The following is a 23251-nucleotide window of genomic DNA, read 5'->3' on the forward strand; positions in this document are numbered from 1 at the left end:
TAAATTAGAATGCACATCAGGTGAAGCCCTTTCATATGATGCCCCACTTGATATAGTTATATCTTACTTCGAAAATTAAAAATACTAATAACCAGTTCAAGACCACAATTATTTTTTGTGTGATGTAACCCTAAATTCACGGTTATCAGATTTTCCCCCTTATGTCTGCTATAAGACCGCTCTGCTACCTACCTGCCAAATTTCATGATTGTAAGTGAACGGGAAGTACCCTGTAGGCAGACAGACAGACAACAAAGTGATCTAATAAGGGTTCCGTTTTTCCTTTTGAGGTACGGAACCCTAAAAAAGATACACGTTAGAGTTCCAAGGTGCTGGAATGCCAACCTCACACCAAAAAGCGCAGCGTCGGAAGACTCCCCACTAGGTAGCCCTAGCTCGGAATGTAATCTCATAATATAAGCTTTTAGAGATTGTATGGGGACCAGTAGTGCCGCGACAGCACTGTTGCGGCAGCACTTCTGCGAGCAGCGTGGTTCGGAATCATACCTTAAGGATAAAAGAATTATGTTATTTATGTACAACTAAAGTGCCTTTTTGTTTTTATTTTAATTAAACCCGTCACTCACAAAAATGTAAAGCCAGACTTTCATTACATCCAGTACAGCGTGTAACAGATTTTTGAACACATTTTCAACAGCACTACTGAAACCTTTGATCTTTTCATAAGGTTCGTAGCATTCTAGTGACATTTCGCATCCGTCAGCATTTAAACGAATATGAAACCTATCACAAAACACGTAAAGTTTAAAATATGCCGACCTCTAAATTTATACCGATATTTTGTATTCTGTTTATAAAATAAACCGGGATTTGGAGCGCATTACCAGTATCGTATCAGTTCACCTTATGCAACTGCTTTTAACCTACTTTAGGTGAAAGCTTACACGGGAACGTTGAGCAGACTATTTACAGCGGTACAAAACCCCTTTCATAAAGCATTATAGGATCCAACTTGCATATTTAAGAGCACTTTTAAAGTAGTGATTATGTAACACAACTAGGTATAGTTCGCAACAGGTCGAGATGGCAATCAGGATGGGAACGTCCCGCACACCCGCACAGTCCCCACGCTAGCCCGGTTCGGATGACGTGTGGGTGTCCGGGGCGTCCCCCGTCTCATACCACGATTGCAACCTTTCAAAGTTTAGGTATGTCCGGTTTTGGGATGCAAGCTATCTCTGTACCAAATAGAGGATGCCCGCGATTTCATTCACGTCGGTATTTTTTTAATACCGCGGGAACTCCTGGATAAAAAGTAGCCTTTATCCGTCTGCGTGATGCGCTATTTCTGTACCTGTCAAAGTCGGTTAAACGGATATAAGACACTTACAAAAGTAAAACAGAGCTACTAAGATTATGATTTGTGATCTAATTGTATTGGTAAACACTATACTAAATGTAAAGGTATGGTTCCGAACCATTCTGCACGCAGCAGCGCTGCCGCAACAGTGCTGTCACCAGCTGTCACAGTCCTGTCGCGGCACTACTGGTCCCCATACAATCTGTACAGGTGAGCTTATATGTCATATAAGCTTATAGAGATTGTATGGGGACCAGTAGGGCGATTGTCTAAAACCTGCATTAATCATTATTACAATCTCAATTGTTCTGATTGGCTGAATTTGTGCGATTCTTGTTGCAACAATGCATTGTGGCTAATAGTGAGCGAGCATTAACCAATCAGAGATCATTGCGATTGTGACATTGTAGCTGTCAAACAGCCGCGGTAGGGCGACTGTAGTGCCGTGACAGGACTGTGACAGCTGGTGACACCGCTGTTGCGGCAGCAGTGCAGCGTGGTTCGGAATCATACCTTTAGGTAATTATTCAAAAGAGATTTTCATTTAAATGGTACGAGTAAGACACATAATTAATTCGAATTCAATGACGGTGTACACGAGGATTAAAATTTAATCTTTCTTTATCCATTAATCCATTTAAACTTATTAATATCCATTTCACTGTTTAAGGTTTAACAGATTATCGTCGGATTAATTTTAAAACCCGATTCTCATACAACATCAAGTTAACCTAGTAATTCTAAGGTATAACAAAGAGATGAACGTAATCCTTTGTATTTGGAGTACGGTTAAATTCATTTGTACACTAAAGGAAACAGTGAATTGCTTCTGATTTCGCAGAACGGGAGTTAAAACGGAATTTCGACTAGTGTTTGCGAAACTTGAAGTTCTTTAATTGTATAGATATTACGTTGAAACCACGGACTATTACTTACTGATGTCTGAGGTATGTTTTACAAGGAGTAAGTCCCTAAATAAATACCAAGTACCTAATAAAATAAGTACCTATATAAATAAAATAAATAAATAATAAAAAGCCATTTATTCTCGAGTTCCTTAGTTAGTTACATAGGTAGATTAGTTTTGTTAGTTAGTACATTTTACTTATTTTCCTAGATTAGTATGGTTAGTAAGTGAACGCTTTTTTTTTATGGAGCATGAGCCCCATTGCGGGTAAAGGCCTCCCCCAACCTCTTCTTCTTGCTGTCCTTGCCCAGATACAACCAGTTCTTCCCTGCAGTTTGTGTTATCTCATCAGCCCACCGTTTGATAAGTACCTAAGTAACATTGATCATTATCAAATTCTAGATGGTGTCTGCGACCACAGAATGCTTATTTCTTTTGTGCCGCCACTTCATCTGCGTGGATTTAGGTTTAAAAAAAATCCGTGGGAACTCTTTAATTTCTCGGGATAAAATGTAAAAAACCCATGTAAGAGCCCTCGCCCATAGCGACTTTTTGTAGCGATGCTGTCGCGCGTTTACTAAACACACGCCAGCATCACTACTAACGCGTGTTAGTCGGATTAGCAACGCGCTACTGCATCGCGACTGTATCGATGCAAACGCGCGACCGTGTTGGACGACATCGGGGAAAGAACGGAGGGAGGGTGGCGCATGAATGGAGAACCAAGCATCAGTGCAACATTTTTTTCTCGTTTGCATCGAGACAGAAGCGCGACAGTATCGCGTTTGCATTGCGACTGAATCTAAGACCGTGGGCGAGGGCACACAGTTAGCGACCGCTTCGCGACTGTATCGATGCGGAAGCGCGACAGCATCGCTACTGTATCGCTACAAAAAGTCGCCGTGGGCGAGGGCTCTTACTCCCCATGTCTTTAACTATATCCGTGAAAAAAAATCACGTGAATCCGTTAATTCGTTGCGAAGTGATTAAAGGGCCAACCAATAAACCCATTAGCCAACTGCGCGGGAGATATTATAGTGCACAAGTGTGTGCGCAAACTCAGGTGAACTCTCGTTTCCCTCATTCTCATATCCCGATGGGACGGAAATCCGACACGACCGGAGAGAGATCACGGGAGATCACCGAGGCACTGGGGTGGAACACTACAACTTTCTAACTCCAGGCTAGTAGGTATAGGTACAGAGAATTTCTTTACAGAAAAATACAATACATGACTATTTTTTGGCCCGACACGGGAATCGAACCCGGGACAGTTAATAATAACGAGGCAGTTAATAAACCAACAAACCAATAAGCAAACACATTTTCGCATTTAAAATATGGGTAAATAAGAGTCATATAAACATTACACAGAATAACAAAACATTCATTACAAGTATTTCTTCAACATTATTTTCTTAAAGAGAAAATTAGCGAGATAAGTTGAACAGTAAAAACATTGTAACGTAATCCCGGCGGGTGAGCGCGGTGCCAAATTAAATATGAGGAACATCCTACACTTGCGGTCACGAATTGGCACACTTTGCCAACTCCGCCAATTTGCTAACGGATGCCATACTTACTCATACGATAGTAGCGAGTATTTTGGAAAATAAAATAGTTAAGAGTAAAAGAGTTTTTGCTAGCATTTAAATAATAGTACGTTATGGTACAAGTATGTAATATTGGTGATTACCGCTGATCTTAAGATAGTAACCATCTATACACACGTGTATCATACGACGTTTTTCAACACACTTGTGAAGAAAATAATACTAATAATTTATTTGTAACACGAACAAGTTTTTTGAACACGATCTTTTTTGTATTGAAACTTTTTTAGGAACATAGCAACTCTACCAATAAAAAAAACACTTTAACTCACTTGTGAATAATAGCAATGAAAAAGTCACAGTTTGATTATAGGTGTCATTGAACTTTTTTAAGAACAAAGCAACTCGATCAATAAAATAATTAAGGCATTAGCTGGTAAAGAATAAACACATCTATCAACGGTCTTTATAAGTCTTCTGCTGTTTTTTGAATTTTTACATGTGCAGTGACAGACGAGTGAGATTTTTATATGTGAGGCTCTACCTAATTGTGCCATAAACTTTTAAACTTCCGTAGATAATGGTTTTGGTACAATAAAAAACCCGGCCAAGTGCGAGTCAGACTCGCGCACTGAGGGTTCCGTAGTACAGTCGTATTTTGCGACATTTTGCACGATAATTCAAAAACTATGATGCATAAAAATAAATAAAAATCTGTTTAATGTCTGAAAATATTAATTATTAGTTCATCACCACAATTTAATTTTTTTTGTTTGATCTAACCCTAAATTCACGGTTTTCAGATTTTTCCCCAAATGTCAGCTATAAGATCTACTTACCTGCCAAATTTTATGATTCTAGGTCAACGGGAAGTACCCTGTAGGTTTCTTGACAGACAGACGGACAGACAGACAGACAACAAAGTGATCCTATAAGGGTTCCGTTTTTCCTTTTGAGGTACGGAACCCTAAAAAAGATAGACGTCAAGGCAGACTACCTACTACGCGACTGCGTAGCTCACGTAGCATTCGAACGCGTAACGTGATCTACGGGATGCGCGTACGTAAAGAATTAGCGAAATCGGTTCAGCTGTTCTCGAGATTTGCGATCAGCAACATATTCAGCGATTCATTTTTATATAATATAGAAAGAAGATATTATTTGTGATTGTGAGTTAATAAATAAAAATTACGTTTGAAAAGAAAATCCTTTTGTTATGTATGAATAAAAAAATATACACAAAAATGGAGCAAAGCAATTGAATAAAAACAGCAACACTACGTACATTACAGAGGCGTGTAAAATAGAATCCAGTACATTTTTTGTTAGCAGTGTAAATGTATGGACATTACAAGAGAAATATTTGGCTGAGTTTCAAGTGGCGTAGTTTAAAGTTTTTTCGGTTTAATTTGTTGCAGCCATGAATTTAATCCCAGTGGTATCTTGTGAGCAATCTGCTCTAATAGGCGAAGTTAGTACGTTTAGTTCGAAGGCTTAGTGGCTTATCGGGGATTGTTAGGAACGCGCTCCCAAAAGTATTTGATGCCAAATAACTAGAACGATTTTTTTTGTTTGACAAATTTTTGGTGTGTTTGGTATGGTGGTTATAGCGTGTGTACTAACGAATATTTCTTAAAATGTCATAAACTTATAGATGATGATCTAAATAGACAAAATTCCAGTTCTTAACCTGCCACAAATATTAATAATATTTACAAAAACTTCCTCTATTGATTAAAATTTTTTTTGGAAAATCGGTTCAAAAACCTCGAGAAAATGGGTGTACATACATAAAAAACCGGCCAAGTGCGAGTCAGGCTCGTGCACCGAGGGTTCCGTAAATTCCGTAAATCAAAAACTATTATGCATAAAAATAAATAAAAACTCGTTTGAGAATTTACAGGTAAAGCCCTTTTATATGATACCCCACTCGGTTATAGTTGTCATACTTTGAAAATTAAAACACTTTTGTCTTTTTGGTTGGTTATATTTTGTATTTAATTTCAATACGTTTGTAAACTTTTTTTAATTTTTCAGTCATGTTTTTGGAAAACTTGCCCTTTATTAGATCAGGAATATTCCGCAAAATGCTATTTTGGTGGAAAATATACCAATTTTAATAAAATCAACCAATTATGTTGAAATTTCGTATAGGAGACGAATGAATGCGTGAATCAATACGGCTCTCCCGAACGCGTCCTCATATATTTGCAGTAAATAAAATTCGCCTGCATTTCGTAGTAGGTATCTACGAGGCTGATAAGTGGAATGCATAATTTCATGATATCGTTAATCGCTTGCTCAACGTTCGGCGAGTATACTCGAATCGACGTTAAATTTTTCGATAATTATAGACTGAAAAGCTACGTAGGTGAAATACTGGTGTGGAGTTTAGTAAGAACGTCATTTTATTAATTACTAGCTGATGCCCGTGACTTTGTCAGCACGAATTTAGATTTTTAAAATCCCGTGGAAACTATTTCATTTTCCGTGATACTCTGTCACTTTCCATGTCCATTCCTTATATTGATATATTCATGCAAAAAATCTGACCAATTCGTTGCTCCATTGCGACGTGACTGAAGGACAAACCAACAAACAAACACTTACGTATTAATAATATGGATAGCAATACATACCTACATACCTTTGCCGAGCTCTTTGACGAGAAAAATACTTTTTTAATGACTATCAAACTATATTATTGGTATTCCGAAAAAAAAATTATAATACCAGACATAATAGATACAATCTGGGATTATTAGAAAAATTATCGTCATACTAAAAAGACTAACACATTAGGTTTTTTTCTGCAGTAGTAGGTATATTAAATTAAATGTATTTTTTCTTTTTTAATCAAGCGAATTGAATATTTCAACCTCAATATAAATTTTCCATTGCACCAATCGTGTATAAAATCTATCAATGCTCTGAATGATATTATGTAGGTATGTTTCTTTCTTTCTTTCATTAATGCACACACAGCACAAAAGTCAGTGAGTTGCAGTTGATGCCACGATGGTACGCATTACGGCATGTTTCCACGGACCACCTCACGACTCGACTTGCGGACACAATACGTATTACACAGCACAGTGCACACAATTTGTTATTCATAGGTTTTGCAATTCCAGCAACGAAATCACGTACACGTACAACCGGCCCGGTAGATCGTGACATATAAATGACTCATAAGTGGCACAAGTTCTCCTACATAAAATAAATAAAATAGATTTCATTACACATCATGTGGTATAACATCAACGAGTTTACAGTTACTTGTTGTGTACCGTTGCTTTATCATTATTGTAAAACCCCGTTACAATATAGCGGCACATACAACATATTTCAAAAGTTGCTCAAAACATGCATCATGCTGAATGAACGAACGAATGTATGAATGAACGGTTAATAGTCGTTGTTGTTGTCTCAATCAATCAACATTTATGTTTCTTGTAAATAATAGCTTGACTTTGTGGCACTTGTGTGCAGCGGCTCTCCGTGAATTGCTTGAAATCGTCTGTCTACTTTGTGAGGATCTCCTAACGCTACGTTTTCCACTCATCATTACACCTAACATCATAAATGCGAAAAGTATTTTTATTGATTTGTTACGCTTCACGCTGTAATATAGAAAGGGATCGTCTGATTTTATAAGGTTATAGTTAAATACCTGAAAAGTGTTAAGTAACATACGCTACTTTATATTCCGGGAAATCAAAGAGTTCCCACGAAATTTTCAATCAAAATTCACGCGAACGAAGTCGTGGGACCATCTACTAGAAATATACCTACTTATGTAGTTCAGAGGTCGTATCGTGTGGTGGTCCATGGAAAAACGCCCTAATAATTTCATTCCGCGGTACATCAAAGGAAAAACGCATTTCATTCCTGCAACCAATAAAGTGAAGCCGCTTCGAACGAAGATATTACTGTAATGGATTTCTAGCGAGATTCGAAAAAAGAGCAGTTCAGGGAATGGAATTACAGTCATAATAAGCCGGGCCGTGTTCGTTGCGCTTTTCATAAACCAATCCAATAGAAATGATTTATGAATATGTATGTAGAATTTGCACCTATTTCATCCTACCTTCCTGTTCTATTAATTACTCAAATGTATTCCTAGTAGCATTTGTGTGTATATTGAGCTTATTAAGAACGAATCTAAATAAATAATATAAAGTATTGTTAAAAATGCAATACAAAAATTAAAATAAAATGAATTTTTCCAAACGAAATTCCACTTGAGGCTCTCTGAACGTACTATTACTTTCTGAACGTATTGTGCGCTAAGCCTTAAGCTGCATTGCCTCAAAGAACGAATGGAATGACTGCCGTAGTCGAGTAATCATACTGAGAACAGCTCTAATAAAATAATACAAAGCATTGTTAAAATACAATACAGAAGGTGATTAAAATAAAATATGTTTTGCAAATTTCTCTTTCAAATCGCGGTTCTCATATTTTGCAAATGAAATTTTACTTGAAGCCCTGTCTGTTACTTGCTTAACGTATTAAGCCAATGTGTACTGAGCCTTAAGCTATTTGAACCGCTACGATATGGAACGCCGTTCTGGCATCAGTTTTCCTCTCCACTTTTAATACGGATACCTTAAAGTTAAGAGTGAATAGGTATATTAGTCCCGTGCTAATGCGCATGGCCGCCATTTTAGTGACTAGACTGAAGTTTCGAGCTGACGGTATATTTTTATTTCGGCTGACGTCAAAATTACGTTATTTCGATGTTAGAGAGACATGGTTTCAGCGCAATAGCAATTTGCGGGACTTATAGGCATCTTCTTAGATCTTAGACTGCATCATCACTTGCCACGGTCTGATTGCAGCCAAGCTCTAGTCTATAAATTAAAAAAAAAGCTGCATTACCTTAGAGGACGGATGGAATGATTCCCGTAGTCGGGTAATCATACCCAGCTTATTAAGAACAGCTCTAATAATACAGAGCATTGTTTAGATCGAAACGTGCCGAGTTAAAATGCAAATCAGATTCAGGCATTGTACGCGATGAACGTATATCTCTTGCGCAATACTGTAGTTGGCGTGTGGTTTTTGTAGAGCGGAGCGGGTGTTTTGTAGTACGGAGCGGGTGTTTTAAAAGTATAATTTATACTTACTGGATTTTGCCCGTGACTTTATCTACGCTATATAATTTTAAGGTGATGCCCTCGACTTCATCCGCGTGGATTTAGGTTTTTAAAAATCGTGTGGAAACTCTTTGCTTTTCTAGGATGAAAAGTAGCCTATGTCCGTCCTCGAGATGCAGGGATCTTTAAAGATACCTTAGGTCAAAATCGGTTAAGCAGATGTGTCGCGAAAACCAAGCAGACAGTCACACTTTCGCATTTTATAAAATTACTAGCTTACCCTCGCTACTTCGTCCGCGTGGACTACACAAATTTTGGACCCCTATTTTTAACCCCTTAAGGGACGTCGTATCAAAAATCCTTTCTAAGCGGATGTCCACGTCATAATAGCTATCTACTTTCCAAATTTCAGCCCGATCCGTCAATTACTTTGAGCTGTGCGTTGATAGATATCAGTCAGTCAGTCAGTCAGATTTTACATAATATGTATATAGATATTGGAGTGTGGATTTGTGTACATTTTGTTTTTCTTATCTGCCATGCTTATGTACTTGTAAATTGTATATGCTTGTGTAGTTTAGAGTAATATACTTATGTATGGAACAATGTAACAAAATCAGACTGTTCAACTAATTAGATACAACCTACAGAATTCAGTACTAAGGTGAAACCGTAAAATAGCTTTACATTTAACATAACAAGCACTTGTAAACGCAGATTGTTCAACTTATAGGTAAACCTTCCACAGGATTCTGAATTTTGTGATAAAACCGTTAAAACAATCTTTGATTTAACATTTCACGTGTATCTTTAAAGCTAATAATCGTTTAGTAAGCTAAAACCTCTACATCGCTACTTGTTAATAAATACGAACATTTAACAGCAAGTATGAAAATTTAATGCGGGCCGTTTCCAAGAGGCACTTTCGCAAAATCAACATAATCCGACGAGAGAAAAATTACGAAACGCTCTCGCGTCGTTCCCGTATCCTCACCATATTTTCCGCATATAAATTAACTCATAACTCAGCGGGATATTCAGGTCAAGCGTCGCTAAATCATTTGTATACGGGTAAAGACGAGTATTTATGTCAACTACCGTCATTTACATTATTTAGCTAATTATACGTATGTGTGACATAGAGCTGCTGTTACCAAGCGTCAGAATTGACTAATAAGGACTCCACCAGACATGTTGGTTTTAGCATCAGCGATCGGCGACTAGGTTTTTTTTAATTATCTTAATTTTTATGTGACTTTAATAATTGTTCGACACTGACACATCAAACCCACTCTTATTTTAAAAATGTAATTACATACTGCAATGCAACTCACAAATGAAGAAATAATATATCTTCATTTGTAAGTAGTGTATTACTAGTTATGAGGGTTTAGTTGTTTTTCGGGATATAGCGATCAAACGTAGACAGTCGTCAAAACGTGTAACGTTGAAACAATCGCTAAAATGCACGATTTCAATACATCGAACGCAAAAGTAACTAAACGAGATGAATCATTGATGCAGTCACTAAATTAAATTGCCCATCGCTGATGCTAAAAGTATCTTATCTACTAGGTATGACCCTTAAGAAGAATTAGGCTTAGATATAAATTAGGGGTGATAGTTACTTTAGCAACCGATTAAGCAGCTGAAGCAATTATATCTTTCAAGCGATAATAACCAACCAATATGTGTATATGTATGGAGCAAAATTTCGTTAGATAGTAGCCGAAGGTTTGACCTCTAAAGCGTTTCAGTATTCCTATGGGTTCATTTCGTCAACCACGGTATGCCGTTGACTTGGTTTTTGGCTATTATATAACGTGTATGTACTTACATAACATTGCTTAAGCATATAATATGGGCATCGCAAACTGAAGAAACTAGTTGTTGTTTCTATGCATTACAATATTGTCCAGTGTTAACTCTTGAACTTGTACAGCTGGTCTCCGTAGAGATTTCCACACTTCAGCTCTTGTGTGCGTCGACTCCATATACTCCTTCCTCGTTTGATGTCGTCAGTTCACCTAGTGGGTATAATATTGAATTTCATTTAATTCGAAGTTGTTACCTTTAATGTACCGCGGGCAAATTGCCTCATTAATTCCGAGGCACGACCTCGCAGCGCTGTGCCATTAATCCAAGCCCTAAAAAACGGGCATTCCAGGTATCTTTGAATATTTTTATAAAGGAAAACGTTTGCTGATAAATCTTTCTCATTTCTTCAGCTAGTAATCTTATTTTCGAATTTAAAAATAAGGACGTTCTCAATTTCAATCAAACATAAACATAACTTTTTGCTAGATTTACCAGCTTCAATGATTCTATTTTATACATAGGTTATTCGTTGAAAGTTGGAACTGAAAAGCGCAGCGTTGGCAAACCCCCACTACGTAGACCGTTAGTATAGACCTCCTCTAGGTACTTAGTAGTAATGATGAAGTCAGAGAAAGCCGCTGGATTCTAGCGACGCAAAACCGTACCGTGTGAAGTCAGTAAAAGAAACCTATGTATAGCTGTAGACGTTTATTGGTTAACAACGATGACGAAGACAAAATGTCATTTTCATCATCGTCATGAGAGTGGTCCCATAAAAATTGATGACAATGAATGAAACTCCTCAATGGACAACAGCTAATCACTTTTAACTGAAGATCAAAATATGGCAATCGGTCTATTTCTGGAATTATTAGATCCTGGAAAAATATGTACTAAGCGAAAAGCCTTTTATTCTGCTTTAATCTTGACGCAACTACCTAAGGACCTTTAAACGAGAATTGCATATAAATCGCGATCATTTCCCGATTGCAGAGACTTTTATAGGATATACTTGATTTGAGTCCCTTTATTGAACTTTCTTTAATAAAAACTTAAGCAGGGCTATCAGAGCCTTAACCGAATCCTTTTATCTTATTAAAGGACACACAACACACTTTTGCTCGACTAATTGAGGTTGGGAACCCGGATAGCTCTCGCATTGGTCTGCTACCACTATGCATTCTAGCAGCACGTGCACACAAGAGGTGCAAGAAAAATTACCCAAGTTATTATTTTTAAAGAAGCAAGTAATTTAGGAAAGCTGTGAAGTTTCGTAATATTTCTCACTCGTCGCCACAATTTCTCGGCATCAAAAAGACCTCGACCACTTACAAACAACGAAACCGCTGTGTTGCAAATGCTTACGAAAATAATGAGGTCTGAACCCCACTCGAGAAAACGGGTAACAACCTAAGGAGTGCGGACTGTGCTCGACGTTTAAAGCCTATCTTAGGCAGACTTTACCCGTTAAATTTATTTCGTTTCATTCAACAAAAAGGTGATCATTTACAATCGTGATTAAGTTTTACTTCACACAGAAAGCACTGTAGTACCAATACTTTATTGTTATTAATAATTAATTAAAATAGGTCCTTATTGAAATCGTTTTGAAAAAAATCTATTGAGATTGAAAACATCACGAACGATATATTGTGATGTTTTGAATCCGTGCCTCGTAGGTACGTGGCACGGCCCGCGCCCGCCACGTGTTAGCAATTAGCATTAATCGTCCCTAAGGCTGCCTCTTAAACGGAACACTTATAGGATCACTTCGTTGTTTGTCTGTCTATCTGTCCCTCTGTCCGTCTGTCGTGTATGTCAAGAAAATCTATAGGGTACTTTCCGTTGACCTAGAATCATGAAATTTGGCAGGGAGGTAGGTCTTATAGCACAAGTAAAGGAAAAAATCCGAAAATCGTGAATTGTGGTTACATCACAAAAAAAATGCGTTCATGAAAAAATAATTAGTGATTTGAACTTTCAAAGTAAGATATAACTATACCAAGTGGGATATCATACGTAGGGCTTTACCTGTACATTCTAAAACAGATTTCTATTTATTTTATGCATGTTAGTTTTTGATTTATCGTGCAAGCTGTCAAAAAAAAACATGAGTACAGAACCCTCGATGCGCGAATCTGACTCGCACTTGGCTGGTTTTTTATCTGTATTTTTCTGTGTTGCTGGTTGATGCTACATAAAATGTCTATTTTATCAACGATGCGAATTATGAGGCATTTATTTCAGCCCTAAGTGCCTTTGCAAATTATGAGTAGATAGGTAAGTACCTACTTAATTTTACGAATTTAATGTAAAATATTCCTGCCTATATGAAAGATTTAAGCACGACACTCAAGTCAGGCCAAGTTATAACTAAATGCCACCTCGCAATCTCCTCCGAGATATTAACATCTAAAACAGAACGTGAAACAAAATTAATTGCCCGACCGGGCCTCGTAACTTTGTTATAAAGTGGGGGCAGCTTAACTCATCTCACTTTAGTAATTTCCTATTTACCCGGGAATGTTTTTAAAGCTGATTGCAGATTACATCCGTATAGCACGCGCCGCAAGAAAGACGCACCGAGCACGACGGATTAGTCAAACATTCATACATTTGATAGAAATCTTTCAGTCATGCATTTTCAATAACTGGAAAAAACCGGGAGGTGTAAGGATCTACTGATTGATAAATATTGTGAGTACAATGTCAGTACAATGTGAGTAAGTACATTTTGTCATATATTGACAAAGTGCTTAAACCTATGTAAGTATGCTGCAGGGCTGATATCCATATAAACCATGAGGATAGAGAATCTGTTGATTGCTGAAATAAAATAAAATTACTTAAATAAAGTATGCAACTTTTGTAAAGTTAAATATCGCATTGTACAATTTATCTTATACAGAAAATGATAAAGTATAGGTATACCTATAGGCCAAATTACAAATGAGTTGAGCTGATGTTTTCACGGACACTGTTTACGTCCGCAAGCCCATCCTGTAATAATATTTATTCATCAAAGGAAGTACCAAAGAAAAGCGGATGACGTCCACAGTAACGCCACATTTCTGTGGTGCCTGCATTAAGTTCGACAAGTGCAGTTTTTACGACTCTTGTGACTTTCGGCTTGCAACTAGTATGCGAACAGCCTTAATACATAAATTCATCACCGCCAGTATGTTTTGACAACTAATCTGAAACACATTGTGTTGTCATACTTTTATTAATTTCGCTGCGTTTGGCCATTCTCTCATAATTGCAGTAGAGCTACTAATTCAACGTTCCTACTTACGAGATGTTGGTAAAAGTATTGTTGGTATAGGTTGGAAAAAATTATTATAGCTCAGAAATAGAAATAAACTTTTCTTTGCTTTCGAAGAGTCAAGTGAATCTATCACTGATTCGAAACGTAATGCCTTTTCTACCGAGAAGAACAAGTAAGAAATTCGGTGTATGTATGTATGTCTCTTTCATGTATGTCATGTACATAGTTACAGTCCATGCAATTCTGGAGCAAATCAAATCTCATTTACATAATCATTGATTATGCTGAAAAATTACTGAAAAAATGGGTTGTTTATTTTCATAAAGCACGTTCACTCTGAATGTTCCATTTATTTTATAAACAGTCTTGTATAGGTTAGGTACATTTTTCGCCTCAAATGTATACTTAACTTAACTGTTTGATAAATTGTCAAAGTTACTTCGCCTTGTTATGTAAATTTAATAGGCCATTAGTACTTTTAGTATATTAGCGAGTGAACGAACATAAGCATCACAAAGAGCGTAATAAAGGAAAATATAAGTAACTTTCCCTTGGCATAGAAAAACTTTTGCGTGAGTGCCCAAGAATGCGTATTATTCGTACCCGTGCGTGAAGGTAAACAGACATGTTCAACGGTCCTACCGAACTTTTCGTTTGAACAACGCTATTATTGCGGGAACCTCTCTTCATACTCGACGGTCATACATTTGCTGGAAAAATATGTAGCATTCTATGTTTTGTTGTTAGAGCGCTTTCACACCGTCCGATCCGATACTGATCGGCAAATGATTTGCTTTATAAATGACTGATGAACCGATCCTACTCATGGTATATTATGTTATGCTATATTGTCCCTATTTTTGAAAACGCCCAAAAAATTGATATCATTTTTCTTGGTTTCATAGGTCTAACCTAACGCCCACTGAAATTTTCATCTCTGTCATTTGTATGGAATTACATAAAAGAGAGAGCCTTATACTAACGTCTGGCGCCTGGCACACACACAAGCGGCACAAGAATGTGACGGGAAAATCCCTTATGAGACCCATGTTCGGCAGAAAACGTCCATCGGTGGAGACCACAAAAAAGCTTCGTCTAAAAGCTCGATAAATTCCGGCCCAAAAAGTGGCCAGTAGAAACCGCTGACAAAACGTGGCATATTTCTTGTCAAACATAAATCGTTGCCCCGCTAGATTAGCTTAGCGGTAACATTTGTGGAGCCATTATTCTTTTGAGTTCACTGCGGTCACGACAATAAATAATATTCGTTTTATGACGGTTTTTATTATTATTGGATTACGTCGAGTACCTACCTACTCCTTTTGAAGTTACTGACTGACTAACTGACTAATGATCTATTAACGCACAGCTCAAACTACTAGATGGATCGAACTGAAATTTGGCATGCACATAACTATTATGTTATGACATAGACATCCGCTAAGAAAGGATGTTTGAAAATTCAACCCCTAAGGGGGTAAAATAGGGTTTTAAAATCTGTGTAGTCCACGCGAACGAAGTCACAAGCATATTATGCTTGTTACCAATATATTCATATCGATTTAAGTTACGATTCTTTCATTTTTATGACAAACCATGGTATATTTTTTAAATCATAAATCGTTGCCTTCTTAGATTAGCTCGGCGTTTCCAAAGCCATTATTCTATAAGATGACTCCGTTCGCGGTCATAAATAACACAGGTTTTATGACATTTTTTATTATTATTGGATTGTGTCGAGTACTCCCGTTTGATGTTAGTTATTTCTGCTCTCTGATATAAAGCGTTGTAATGGAAAAGTTGTTTGTGGACAGAATTCCACCGAATTTAATATCTAGAAGTTGAATGGAATGTTGGAGTTGCTTCAGTGTTTTCGTTTGAGCGAGTACCACGAAATGTGTTTTGTTTTATTTACTGTTGTGTTATTCCAGAATCCAGAACTAATAAATCAGTTTTCAATCGAAGCTTAATAAAGCTAGATAAACAAGTTTTAAATCATTATATTCATATTCATTTAATAAGTTTTTAATTATTGAAATGGATTGAGTCTGTAAATTTTAACTTTTTAGGGTTCCATACCTCAAAAGGAAAAAAGGAACCCTTATAGGATCACTTGGTTGTCTGTCTGTCTGTCCGTCTGTTTGTCGTGTCTGTCGACAAAAAACCTATATACTACTTCCCGTTGACCTAGAATCATGAAGTTTAGCACGTAAATATAGGCCTTAACAGCACAAGTAAGGGGAAAATTTGTGAATTTGTGGTTACATCACAAATAAAATATTATTAAATCACATATATTATAAATGGCGCGGTTTTCTACTTAAAAGTGTTAGGTAGATATAACTTATACGATGGTACGGAACCCTTCGTGTGCGAGTCTGACTCACACTTGACGAGTTTTCATTTTTGAAGTTTACTACAACCGAGTCATTTAAGACTCGTCTGTGATATTTTTCTATCATGTAACAAGAACAATTTTCCTTGAATCTTCATCATATATTTTTGTTATACATTGGATACCTAGATCTGTTTTCCTAAAACTATCGTCCAGATTTTGTTTATGTCTTCCATTCCTTAAATAGTTCTTAAAACAAAGTCACAATCCACATTTGTCAGTGAATTTGTGCATCAATACTTACCATCATTGAAGAAGTTTTTTTATTAAAAATCTACCGAAGTAAAGTCGGGGAGGTTCAACTAAATAGTTTTATTAATAAAAGTTATATCATAGTTCTAACTCAAACACCTCTCAAGCAATTTTCTTTTGTTTCTAGATTCTTTATTCTGCTTTGTATCGTTTTGGACCCAAGGCTCAAAGTAAAATAGCGTCTTCAATCGAGATCATTCCTCGTCTTAAGTGATTTTATCTTTTATTTATTTTAAACCCAGCAGCTTGATCGGAATCTCCGCTTTGCCCTCTGCAAAAAAATCCTAGATAAAACATCCGGCAAGCTCAAAGAAAACTTAGTTCAGTTCAGAAATAATTAAAAAGAAAATACTTAAATCTTTATTGGAAGTAACTCCTATACACAAATATCCATACTAATATTATCAATGTGAAAATGGAGTGAAATTAATATCTGTCTGTATATCTGGTAGCATGCAACCCGTGGAAGTATACAGGTTACTTCTGGTACCGGAAAATTAAAGAGTTCCCACGGTATTTTTAAACTACCCGGTGAAAAACCACCCAGGCCTGCGAATTTGTCTTAAACAATGAATCAAAAGCTTAATTTGCTATAATCCGCTGAAACAGGTCGAATCTGTATGGTACAACATTTAGCATGCGATATGCACCGCCCGCTCTCCCGTCTGCTGGCAGGGCGGGCGGTGCATGTCGCATGCTGCATGTTGCACCAAACAGACTCAACCTGTTTCAGCGGATTATAGCAAATTAAGCTTTTGGTTCATTGTATCTTGGATTTCCGCAAAGTAACGCCTGTTTCTATACAAAATTTGTCTCAACTTTAAAGATAAAAATGCATGAGCTTTGCCTATCTGGTGAACTATCTTTGAAATAAAATAAATAATGCACCGTATGAAGAGTGTGTTAATAAATAGTTTTATAAAAAAACTAATTATGCCCTTGTCTCTAGTGTTTTTCAAAATACAATAGAGTTAGCTGTTTGTATTGCCTATATTATGAAGTGCACGGCAATGCATTCAAATCACCAAGGTTTTTTTTAAATGTATGTTTCACTGGCAATCCTCCGACATGGTTATCGGAGACATTGTATAGCTTAACACGGCATTTTTTTACCTTTTTCTTTTTAGATTGTCATGAAACAGGTTCCTTTTTTTGTACTATGATCATGATTTTTAAGCTTATAAGCGTTACGTTTTCACCACCAAGGTTGCCGAGTTAATAATGTGCGCAATACAATCCAATCGTATTCAATTTACAAACCCGTGACAGATCACCAATGTCTTTTGCAACTGTTGCTAAAACAGCCCTATCCATCCGTTTCTTTTTCCAGCTCTACTAAGAGAGTGAACGAGATAGAAAATGTAATGAAAATCACGTTAACTGCCACCGGTAACCGCAATGACGACACTGGCGCCCACAGCCGCGCAATATTAATGCCGGGGCGAAGTTTACGGTTGCGAGGGTGTCATAAAATGCAAGCTGTGGCTGTTGCCACTCCATTCTATTAAACAATACTTAAAATTACCGTGTTGCTTACCTGTATGTACATGTGGGTTTGTTTAAATATTATTATGGGGTATAAAAAAACCGGCCAGGTGCGAATCAGACTCGCGCACTGAGGATTCCGTGGTAAAATCGTATTTTATCGACATTTTGCACGATAAATCAAAAACTACTTACTAGATCTCGTTCAAACCAATATTCGGTGGAAGTTTCAGCTTAGAAAAAAATCATATTAGAAACCTCAATATCATTTTTGAAGACCTATCCATAGATACGACACACGTATGGGTTTGATGGGTTAAATTTTTGAGTTTCTATTACCAATTCGCGTGGCTGCCATTTTAGTGACGTCATTTTAGTGATGGTATATGTTTATTTCAGCTGATCATTTCAATGTTAATGAGACATGGTTCCAGCGCAATAGCAATTTGCGGGACTTTACTAGGCTATCACCACCGGGTAGGTAGTAAATTTTCGAAATTTGCCTTGTACTTGTGGGTACGAGTATAACGGCACCGTAACTTTGGCCATTTGTTTGTCACAAGGAGAGGTATACTGCTGGTTTATGGAAATGCCCCCATCGATTTTCAATAGGTAACATGGTTTTAGTACTATGACATGTTTATCTACGGAATAGACTTTATCAATTTAGTTTATAGATTTCTAACGTCTTACTAAAGATATCTTGTACTGTGTGTGTACATATTATGTAATATCTTCACTAATATTAAAGTTAAAGTTTTTAAGTTTGGGGTAATCTCCGGAACTAATGATCCAACTGATAGACATAGCTATATTAATTTAATCACGCGGAGGAAGTCGCGGGCAAAAGCTGGTATAATAGTTTAATCAATCAAAAAGTGTACAATAGTAATAGATACCAGCTTTCAATAAATTATTTGACATTTTACTTTGATGGGTACTGGACCACTCTAACAATGCCCCCCTTCCTCCATTTCAGTATCTTTTGTATGAAAAAACATCATTTGCAAATTGCAATGTATGTATTTTGATTCGAAAGTGACGGACGGACAGACGGACAAGCGTCAACAGATGCTCACATTGTTTTTACCATTTTCGTACCTATAGGTAACATTACCCCAAAGAAGTTGTTAAAAATAAATCTACTCAAAATAACAAAAAGAGATCGTGGACGTAGATATAACCCTTGTCGATTATCGATTCTAAATAATGTTTCCAAAGAATAATAAGGTCGTAGAAAAGAAAACTTCGGTACGAAAGCTAAGCATCCCTGTTTACCTTTCACGAACGGGTAAGGATAACACAGATTCCCGATAAATAAAAGTTTTTCTCTTCGGATAGAAAGTTGCGTTCCTTTCTTGCTAGGTATATTTTAGTTGCAAACATTGTTTTTATTTTCAACAAAAAAAAAGATAACAGTTGGTTTCTTCATGCTCGTAAACGCTTGACAGCTTTACTAACTAGATGATGCCCGCAAATTAGTCCATGACGTGGATTTAGATTTTTTTTATCCCGTGGGAATTCTTTTTGTTCCGGTAACAAATTGGCAATATGTACATAAATAGATAGACATAAATATTGGCAAGGATTAGTTCTTACAGTAATTTTAACTCTCACTACTATTTAATTAGTTTCTTAAAAATAATAGTAAATATTTTTTATTCAAGTAAACTTTCACAAGTGCTTTCGAATCGTCGGATGCATCTACCACTGGTTCGGAATGCCTTTCCTACCGAAAAGAACCAGCAAGAAACTCGAAACTCTGAAAGTTATACAAGGGATATTATAGGGGAGAATATTTTATTTTCACATTCAATAATATTATTAAGTTCACTAATAAAACTCTAAAGATATTTAGTACCCTCGTATATTGTGTGTTCAAGCAGTAGATACTTACTTACTTTTTAATAATTTAATTTGATAAAACTGAATACGAAATAGGTAAGTACATGTAAATGATGGACGTGATATGACTGCTACAAAATCAACTCTAGATAACACCAACTATGATAGAAATTACTTTCGAATAAATCTGAATTGAATCACCATCTTATTCGATCTAATCGAATAAAGAACCTTCAAGATATTGCCTTCAAACGTCGAGCGCAGTCCGCTCTTTGTAGGTATACTTACCTCTTTCTCAAGTGGGGTTCAAATCTCATTATTTTTCGGAAGGATTTGCAACACAGCGGTTCCTTTGTTTGCAAGTGGGCGAGCTCTTTTTTTTTGATGACAGAAAATCTAGCGAAGCGAATAAAAAAGTTCAGTGGCCTGAAATGTGTCTATGTAGGAGTAGACATTGTTTGAGTCATAAGTCAAATTAAAGCGGAATGATTCGGATTTATGGACTAAGAACCCGCAAGAGGCCAGACCTTCATTGTTTTATAAACGCTGAAAGTTTAATTATAATTTTTTTTTTTTTCTTCGGAATAGTACTTATTAGAGATCACGTCATGCATTGCCAGACACTTTGTCGTGGCAACCCCTGCCAGACCCACTTAAATTTTAATAAATTGTTAAAGTGTATGTAATCACGTTTAAATAGTTATCCTACTCTATTTTCTATAAGGGCATGAAGTCCTTTAGACAAGGTTAGTGTGCTCTAACTTTATCATTGGTTTTAATTAAGCATAATTGTAGCAAGCAATTATCGTGCAACAAAAGTTTTCGAGCAAACAAATTCACTCTCTAGAGCTTGCGTTTATCTTCGCCGTTTTAACCAATTATAGACGTCCATTGCTGCATTATGGTCAGTTACAACTATTTTTTGATGTGGTTACGGTCAACTCTTGAACTAAATTGTTACCTAAGAAGGGCTATTTCAAACAAAAACACTAGACGTCAAGTTGTAAGTAAAAAACGAGATGTACCTCACCAAATTTTTTGTTCGAAATGCCCGTCCTTGTAACCTCTAAACTTAGTAGGTACGTAGAATGTAGATAGCACTTGCCTACACACTTACCTAGTTAAAAAAGTCGAGTTGATAGCTAAAGTTCTACCAACTACTTCAAAGTAAATAAATAACGTACTAAAACAGAAAGGCTTTTATCGGAAAATTGAGATTGACAAATGACAAGGAGCGTGGAAAAGATTTATCGCAGGAAATGTTGCAATAAAACGTTTTTCAAGTCGAGAAACACACGCAAATAGATGGGCGCTATCGTGACATACGATCATAAAGGATATGTTAAGGAACCTTTATTGAATAAAAGAAAGAATCGTTTTTTTCACGTATATTTCATGATAAAAGCTGATCACACACGCAAGCCGTAAGAGGCGTGACAGCCGCACGAATCTCAAAGCAACCCATTTTTCAGTACTGAAAGTACGTAACATCCATCATCATCATCCATGATCAACCAATCGCCGGCTCACTACAGATCAACAGATATTGTGCACAAATCTTGTGCGACAGGTTCATCGCCCAGTAGTAGTAATAGGTAATTAAATCAGTTCGCTTGTATGGAGTGTCAGGAGTATACGTACCATAGTGTGTGGTTTTTGATTTCACTACGATGCTATACTCTATCCGCGGAAAGAAGTTATTATAGCGCTCTCTCTGTTACGAAATCCCTTACAAATGATAGAGACAAATATCTCAGTAGGCGTTAACCATTTTGGGTTAACCAAACAATCACAAACATGTTTTCAAAAATATTCGAAATTCAATTCGAAAATGTTTTCAAAATACAATTGAAATTCAATTCGAAAATGTTTTCAAAATACAATTGAAATTCAATTCGAAAATGTTTTCAAAATACAATTGAAATTCAATTCGAAAATGTTTTCAAAAAACATTCGACATTCAATTAAAACATAGTTTAAAAATTGAATTGAATTGAATTTTTTCGGTTGGCAGTTCAAAATGGTTAGCGCCCACTGATATTTTTGTCTCTATCATATTTTGTATGAGATTACAACAGAAAGATCGCTAAACTAACTTCTTTTTGCGGATAGAGTTTCGCGATAATACACAATTTGACAGTATGTATCGGCAGGTATCGGAGCCTTTTGATTGATTGATGTTCGCCGCAACGCCTTTAGTGATGTATAGCTAGAAGACATAATAATTTATGGCTTTTATGAAATACGTATTGCTGCTCTATCGATCAACTTGCGATCGATCAATAAATAGAGTTTAGGGACAGCGTAAAAGCAGTCCTGTATCGCTTAACTTTTACATTCACACCAGCTGTATGTAGAATATTCGCTGTAGGTATTTCAATCTATTTTGGTTGATTAATAGGTGTATAACGCCCCGCAAGAGCTTTTAAGAAATACACTTTGCCTTTCTGCTCGATCAATTCACATTTAATTTAAGGGAAGATATTTGTACACAATCTTCTACCAAGAACCTAAATCGTTTCAAAATCTTCTAAATAATATACTAAGGGCCTGTCTCACCACCGCCAGATAAACTTTATCTAAGAATTAAATTTGGCGTTTTTATAATCTGTCAAAATGTCAAATTTATCCGTTAGATAAAACTTTATCTGGTGGTCGTAAAACTCCTCCTTATATTAGCGGATACCCAGCATGTGCTGGGAGAGCACATGGTTGTCGACTTTTCAGCAATTTTTTGATAATCCCCTAGATAACCCTTTGTTGAAGTTAACTAAAGCTTACTTTCGAAAATACTTGGCTAACATGGATCTAGACGGGTCACGTCTATCTGACATCGGAGCGGATTACCATCAAGGAAACCCGGTATAGCGGCCAACTGCACAAAGATAGATGAATTTACTTGAAACATCTAAATATACCTATAAAAGGAAAATATGACTGACTGGCTGACAGTACCCGTAGTACAAGACTTTACGTCTCACCAAACCAAACCAAATTCGAGAGTCGAAATACTTCCGCGTTACAGTAAACTGGATCTTAAATGCCTTGCTTTAAAGCTCAAGTTTGTCTACACTTCTACAGCCAGCGCTCCAAGCGGAAACATTGCGAAATTAAAATCAGTGGCATTGAATATTTGACTTCAATTCAAGGCTGTTTAGGTCCATTTTACTGTAACGCGGAAGTATTTTGACTCTCGAATTTGGTTTGGTTTGGTGAGACGTAAAATCTTGTACTATGGGTACTGATCTATTAACGCACAGCTCAAACAACAGGACGGATCGGGCTGAAATTTGGCATGCAGATAG

General features: G+C 36.7%; 1 protein-coding gene and 1 long non-coding RNA gene across 3 annotated transcripts in view; one reads left to right on the forward strand and one right to left on the reverse strand.

The window, feature by feature from the left end:
• The window catches only part of LOC117983706 (uncharacterized), a 136227-nt gene that overhangs the window by 54076 nt on the left and 58900 nt on the right, over nt 1–23251 (reverse strand). The window lies entirely within an intron of this gene.
• On the forward strand, nt 15606–18140 carry LOC117983708 (uncharacterized). The gene is made up of 2 exons (XR_004673729.1): nt 15606–15854; nt 17947–18140. It is a non-coding gene; the product is annotated as an uncharacterized lncRNA (long non-coding RNA).

This window comes from Maniola hyperantus, chromosome 7 (assembly GCF_902806685.2).
Source record: "Maniola hyperantus chromosome 7, iAphHyp1.2, whole genome shotgun sequence".
NCBI classification, from domain to species: Eukaryota; Metazoa; Arthropoda; class Insecta; order Lepidoptera; family Nymphalidae; genus Maniola; species Maniola hyperantus.